Here is a 1,151-nt window from a genome sequence, read left to right as displayed (position 1 = left end):
AATAAGATTAGATTAAAATTTAAATGTGGAACCCCTCTCTTCACTTCACTACAAAAAATTCGCTGGATACTATCAGCAGATTTATTAAAAAATTTGCTGGTAATCTATTTACCATTGAAAAATTAGCGGCAGAAAAAATTCAACAGCATAAACCTCATCGATAACTAATTATTATTGAATTTTTTATCCGACGCTAATTACTATCGGAAAAAATTCGCTGGTAATTTTTATCGTCGGATTTATCCCCCAATAAATCCAATGGTAATCTTGAATTTTAATTTTTTTAAACAAACTGGTCCATCCGATCCAATTTCAAATAATAATCATTTCAAATAATAATTTTAAACAAAATCAAACATCCTAAATCACATAGTAACTACAACATGCAATTTAAAATACATAATAGACAAATAGGCGTATAATCAAACACTTGACTTGCAAAAACATCAAACAACAAGAAATAACACAACCAAGTATCCGTTCAACATTAGTTCACAAAAATTCACCCTATACAATAATACAAAATCATTATAAACGATAACATTATACAAATACATTATATATTAAGATAACACAAATAAAATCTAAACTTATTATACAAATACATTATATTAAAATAACACAAATAAACTAAATATAAATAACCAAATTCATGAAATATTTTTCTTGGTAGATGATAAAAGATTCAGAGAAATAAAATCCTACTCAATAATTAAGTTTACAATGAGAATGGCGAGAGAAGGAAAGTATTACCTTATCATAAAGGCATTGGGCACGTTACGTTCCCTTGACGAAGGAGCATACATTTTATCCGTATCACACTATACTGTATTGAATACAACCTTAAATAATTTATGAAAATTCATTTATCAAAATCGCAAAACAAGACTATATATCATGAGAAGCTAAAGAAAACTAAATTAAATGTATCAAATTCAAACATCAAATTTTCTCTTTGTTTCCACTCGCAAAGTGACTACATAAAAAAAATCCATCGAATAAATGTACAAAATTCGAGATAATGAATCAGCAACGATAAATTACTCATAAACAATACTAAATCTGGCACAATCAAAGAAATCGATGCAACACACAACAACAATAAGCTAATAGTTTTTTTTTTTCAAATAAATTGCAAAAAAAGGGTTTTT

The sequence above is a fragment of the Arachis ipaensis genome, chromosome B04, assembly GCF_000816755.2.
Source record: "Arachis ipaensis cultivar K30076 chromosome B04, Araip1.1, whole genome shotgun sequence".
Classification (NCBI taxonomy): Eukaryota; Viridiplantae; Streptophyta; class Magnoliopsida; order Fabales; family Fabaceae; genus Arachis; species Arachis ipaensis.
This window is presented reverse-complemented; position numbering follows the sequence as displayed.